This window comes from Taeniopygia guttata, chromosome 2, assembly GCF_048771995.1.
Source record: "Taeniopygia guttata chromosome 2, bTaeGut7.mat, whole genome shotgun sequence".
NCBI classification, from domain to species: Eukaryota; Metazoa; Chordata; class Aves; order Passeriformes; family Estrildidae; genus Taeniopygia; species Taeniopygia guttata.
Window position 1 is genome coordinate 96,345,709 of NC_133026.1, and position 5,993 is coordinate 96,351,701.

The 5,993-nt window shown below is 31.7% G+C and overlaps 1 long non-coding RNA gene across 1 annotated transcript; it reads left to right on the plus strand.

The window, feature by feature from the left end:
• Positions 1 to 397: 397 nt before the first annotated feature.
• On the plus strand, positions 398 to 5,600 carry LOC140682394 (uncharacterized). Its single transcript, XR_012054068.1, has 4 exons — positions 398 to 827; positions 2,025 to 2,077; positions 3,972 to 4,054; positions 4,345 to 5,600. It is a non-coding gene; the product is annotated as an uncharacterized lncRNA (long non-coding RNA).
• Positions 5,601 to 5,993: the final 393 nt, after the last annotated feature.

Genomic DNA, 5,993 nt, shown 5'->3' on the forward strand with positions numbered 1-5,993 from the left:
TTTTTTTACACCCCAAGATTACAAATAAGAAAAGCAGACTTGGAGCAGCCTTCAAGAATAAAATGAAGAGATGTTCTGAGACAAGGTTCACTCTAAATATTTCAGAACTCAGCAGGCTAAATTTTTACAACATTGACTCAGGAAAGTTATTTTATCTTAAACACTTCATATAATTGTAATTATCACAACCTCTGTGATTTTAAAAGTCCTTCAAGAATATTTATATGCTGAAGTGCTAAAATTACAGTGGAATTTAGATCCCAACTGTTCTAGATGTTAGAGAAGTGCATAATAGGGACCGTTTCACAGTGTAAAAAGACAGGAAATTAAAATTAAGAGACAAAGAGAGGATGCAAAAAAGGGAAGAAATGATTGCTTCAAGAAGTGAGAATTACCAGAGAAGTGATTGATCCAAGATCTACTGCAGAGTCACCTTCAGAGAACAGCATGCCTCAAATCCTTGTCTAATCAGACAACTGATAACCCAGAACAGCAGCATTCATGTCACCAACAGTATTTGTGCTTTCATAACATAATGAAGGTATCTTATCCAGTAGAATTACACATAATGAGAAATGGGAAGAATATTATAGGCTTGTTTCACATATAGACTCTCTTCTTTTTCTTTTTGACATCACTATATTTTAGCTGAAACTTTCAGAGCTATTTAGCTTGGACCTGCCCTTGCCTAAAAAATGTCACAGCAGATCTAAGGGAGATTTTTTAGTTTTATGCAGATTTTTTTTTTTTGAGTTCAGACACTCTTCAGTACCACTCTCAACATAAATGTGTCATCATTTTGATATCAAACCTCGAATTTATCACAGGTATGTGTTTTCACATCTTTACTGGGAACAAAAATCTGTTTTTCTGAGTAACACTAAAGAGCGAAGCAATCTTAAAATATTGACAGATGCTAAATTAAAAAATTACACAGCCAAGATTCTGACTGTGGAAAGGCTAAAATGTTAACAACTTGTGGCAATAAAAACTGACTTCAATTGAAATTGAAAATTCCTTCAAATTAAATCAGTGAACATTTACTTAAAACTATTAACTTAGTCTAGTTAAGAGCAATGCGCAAGAATAGTTACTTGTGTGTCAACTTTGTCCCTTGAAATCTAGATCCTTGGACTGAAGTTATTATTCTACTAAATCTAGTGAGCATTAAAAGATACCTTTTTGAAAATATTCTTTTATTTTAAACATAAATCATAAAAAAAATTTTAAATATCAGCCAAAGTTGGAAATATCTCTGAAGTGATGTACACAAATGATTTTGATTTGCATAAAAAATAAGTAGTTACATTTAATCTAAATAAAACTTGTATTTCTTACATACTGTAAAACACCTTTATGATATTAGGTGGAACCACTGTTAAAAGATTAAAAAAAACCATGTTGTCATAAAATAGTTCTGAAGCATGAGGATTCTGCTTCTGAAAAGCATAAAGACAGTTCACTTGGTTGCCTTTAAGACGCAGAGAGAAACAGATTAAGTATGATATTCTCTTTTATGAAGAACACTATCATACCTAAAGATCTGGATTGCTTCCTGATAAATTATCTTCTTCTCACTATTAATTTAAGATGCTAAGTAACTGCAGGACAACAGGACATTTTCAGTAGGAAAACTGTGGAAAATATCTTTTACTGGTTGGGAGTGTAGGAATACATTTTAAAAAATTGACTGTACAGGAAGATGCAGGCAAGTGTTATACACGTGCTTACCTGCAATACTTCTATTTAACTGCATAATGCAGCATATTTTATATCATACAAATATTTTGTATTATTTTATTTTTTTTCCTACAAAAATACTTATTTCGGTTAAAAAAAGGCCTTTAATTCTGATGACACGGTAAACATTGAAGCTGTGTATGAAGACTAAGGCAGTCATAGACCAGAGTCTACACAGTATTGTCATAGACAAAAGTCAATGTTTATCTTACTAGTTACATAATTTTCTGTGACAATCTGTGACAATCAATAAATTTAATTACTGTCAATTATACCTTTTGCAGCCTGACATCAGCACTTTAACAAAGATGCCAAGACAGCTCAATCTGTGACATTTGTACGTATTCCTTTTCTTGAAATGGTGAATTTCTCTTCTATGATCACATTTGTGTTTATGTAAGATCTTTATTAGTTCATACAGCAACTTATTTCTTTATGAGTGTTAATTACAAAAATAAAATAAATATAAAGAAACAAGACTCTTTTTTCATTTAGATGTATCTAGACTATTTTACCAAGGTGTATTTTCTTAGGCAAAACCAGTACTATATTATTACAGACCTTTGTTTAATATTGTTCCATAGTTGGATGTAGCAGTATAACCTAAATAAAGAGCAATATATGAATAATTCTTTTGAAAAGGATGTTTTAACATTCAGGGTAACCATGGATACAGGAAACAGCTGGTCATTAAAAGCTCATAGAACTGAACACCTCCAGCAGTAGCCCAAATTTTTATTGCAACCTGGCATTTTCAAACAAAATTCCATCTGCTGACATGCATATAGAGGTCTCCTATGTGGTTTGGAGCTTTTCCAGTATCTGCAGATTCTTTCAAAAGTACACTCAGACCTCACTAAATTGTCTGCCAATTTTAGTAAATTAATTAACACTTTCTTCATTTATTAAATACATAAACCTTCATTTATCCTGAGAAGGTAGCACTACAAAAACAAAGAAAGAAAAAAGGAATATTGCAATTAAGAGCTTAATTGCTTACTTGTGATATCCACTTTTTGTAATGTAGCTGGCAGAACTGACATTAAAAAAACCTTAGATAGCCAGCTGATCTACTTTTTCATTTTGGGTCAAATGTGGGTCAAATAACTGAAAGGATATTTAGAAATAGAGTAAATGTTAAATATTTTGTATTTAAAACATTGATAACTATCTCCTTCTTTCTCCATAAACAATTAAGAACAGAGTATATAGGCACAATATGAATATGCACAATTAGCTGGCCCTCATGAAAGTCCTTCTGCAGGAGCATGAGATTTTTTTCCTTTCAGAAATGATGCTGTTTGCCTGTATTTTGTCTGAACACTGCTATGTCCATCTGACCTTAAACCCAGCATTTTAGATTTGAAAGATAGATGCAGAACAGAAAATTGAAAAAAAAAAAAAAATCACCTTAACTGTTGCTGTGACCTGCAAATCAGTGTTCTGAAAGCAAATCAAAATCTAGTGCATCTTCCCTTAATCTATCTATTTTAACATCACCAAGACCCAACTGTTAATGTCAGCTAAGTACTTTTCAAATGCCTAGACTGAATTTGCAGGTTTTATTTTGCATCTTTCTGTTAAATCCAGATACTGTTGTAGCTTTTGAATCTAATTTAGCAAAACACTAAACTCAAAATGAATAGACTGATTTTCAAATATCCTAAGCACATTTTTACTTTGATGTTGATTATAGTGCAAAGTAACATCCAGGAATATTTGAAGCTGTTCTTTATATATGTACATGTTTCGCTTTTAAAAATCTTTAACTTCAAAGAGTAGCATTCTGCTTCTCATGCTTGAAATAAACGTCAGATCTTATGGCATGTTTTATTACATATCATTGTACAGAATGCTCTAGGCTATACATGTCTTAGCTACCTTGAAATTCTTCCATTGAAATGTTATATGACAGTTTATGGACAACAGGGCATTACACATATTTTTTCCTTTTAATGACAGACAAGGACATTTCTTTATCTTAATGTATTTTCCCTGTTCCTGTGCCACTGACAACAAAGCATTCACAAGACTGAAAATGCAATACAGTGCAGAGATTATTAAGAAATAAGTCACATATAACTTTTACTACAGGACTGTAATTTGAACCCTATGAAATCTCTGCAATGAAAACTGGTAATGGATGAATTTTTTGTTTGGTTGGTTTTGGGGTTTTTTTTGTTCATTTTTGATATATTAACAATCAATGTATAACCATTTTTTTTTTTAAGGAGTCATCAAAAAACTTTAATTGAGCATGAGCTGTTTTCGAAGCTCCATGTCCTGTTCTTTCAGACATTGTTGATGCACTGAGGTAGGTATTCTTAGTTACAAGAACAAAAACGAATCTTGAAAAAGAAGTGACTATAGTGTGTCAAGTTTCTCAAAGACATAACCTGGTGGGCCAAAATCTTGCATTTATATTTGTGAAAATAGTTCTGATTGTATTCATGTGTATACATAATTATAGTGACAACATTTAATAAAATAGAGGAAAATCTTTTAATGAGAGGGTTGATATTATGGCTTAGAAACCATTCTGATACAGAAGACTCTTTTCAACTAGTACTGAGCTTTTTTTAAAGTATTCTGGTTCTTTTCTAGGCAAAGACAGTAGAAGATGATGATTGGCATCCTGAATTATTTTTTATTGGTTAATATGACATTTCTTCCAAGATAATTCAAAAGCCTTTCATAATTCGCCATACTACATATAATGCCATAAACTACAATTCTGGAAAACATGTCCTACTGAAATTGAAACTAAAATGTTGGATATATGAAAAAAAAACCCCATCAGTTTCGTTCGTTAAACTGTCATGAAGTCATATATACTTAATTAGTTTTAAAAATATTGATTTTATGGAATGATACTCAATCCTAATTGAGTGTATTCTCATTAATCAGACTATATGTGTTACTCTGCATTACATAAGACAAATTTTCATCACAGGAAATATGATTCAGATATGCACAATGTCCCATATAAAAAATGTGACTTGAAATACTAATTCAAATGGGAAAAAAACACATTTCTGTTCAACTTCCATTCCACTAGTTGCTAAGGAGAAATAATTTGTAAAAAATAATTTACCTGAAACAAAGAACACGTAAAAAAAAAAAAGAAATGCTATTGAACAAGCTGTTCTTCAGTACTTCCAGATCTATTCTTTTATTCTTATGGCTCTGTATAAACATGACACATTTTTATTTTTCCTATGACTGTATTTTATTTCTGACTGTTATCAGTCATGGCAGAAACTGCTGGTGTACAGCTCTTGTTGCTTGATTACCTTGGAAAAAAGGTACCAACTTTTGACAGGTCTATGACTTTGCCTGAATTTACCAGACCACTCAGAAGTTCACAGGCAAAGAGAGTAACAGCTCTGCTTCATATATATATATATGTTTCACTATAAGGAATACTACCTCTTCAGCCAACTTGGAGCATGAGGCAAAAATAAAATATTCATTTGGATGATCTTTTTGAACTAGTCTGTCTACAAATAGAAGGCACAGAGATCTCATTAAGTTTTCCACTAGAGGTTGCAGTTTTGCCTGGCTTCATTTCCAAGTAAAACCAGCCTAATTTTTATGTGTTGACCAGACATGAATAGGTCCCTAGAAACAGAGTATAAAATAAAAAATTCATGACTATGCAATAATTAGATGGATCATTTCTGTACACAAGTATTAATAACTTTTTCTTCTCATGTCACTTGTACATATCCTAGAGCTAATATGTTACTCATTGTTTTTACAAGGGAACTAAATTTTGATAATATAATTAATCGTCAGACTTTAAAAAAATTAACAGTGACAGCCACCTCAGTAACTATGTGAAGAAAGCAATTTTCCACATGAAACAAGAAAACGGATGATGATCACCAATAAAAATAATAATAAAATAATTCTTATTCTCAAGAATCAAAACCAATAAGCAGGCAAGTTCTGAATGGGAAAGAGAAAGGAAACATTTGTTCTATTTTACAGTTTTCTCAGAAGAGTGAAATTTATTTATTTAAAAGAAAAGCAAATTAAATAAGCCTGGGCAACCTAGACTTTAAAGAAAATAAATGGTTTTTTTAAGAACCATTCACAGCAGTGTTAGGGAAGTCATCAGTTGTCACAGTGTGGTATTCACCAGACTCAAAATGAAAGAACCAGGAAACAAACACTGTGTAAAGACTTTGATGGCTTCCAACTTCTTGTCTAGATGTAATGGACAAGTTTTCTGTTTAAAAGTTCAAATG